We start from the raw sequence: 300 nt of genomic DNA on the forward strand, positions 1-300 counted from the left end.
CCCAAAGACGCGAAATAAGGGCGCTACTTCCCTTTCGGTCCGAAAAGTTGAGCGCGCGTGAGCGCCGTGTGCGTGCGAGATTTGAAATGTTCCTTGTATTGGCACGGCCGCTTTATAATCGCGTTGGCGCACGTGTTTGTGTGGGAGTGGGGCAGGAGGGGGGCAGCAGGGCGAGTGAAGGGGAGGGGAAGGGAACTTGCCCATGCGAAACTTCAACTATGCCTAACTTGATTCTCGGGCCTCCGGCTGGGCAGGGCAAGGCGAGGCGAGGGCGTCCATTGGCCAAAAACTCGCGCGCTG

The sequence above is a fragment of the Frankliniella occidentalis genome, unplaced genomic scaffold (assembly GCF_000697945.3).
Source record: "Frankliniella occidentalis isolate FOCC.00 unplaced genomic scaffold, Focc_3.1 Scaffold353, whole genome shotgun sequence".
NCBI classification, from domain to species: Eukaryota; Metazoa; Arthropoda; class Insecta; order Thysanoptera; family Thripidae; genus Frankliniella; species Frankliniella occidentalis.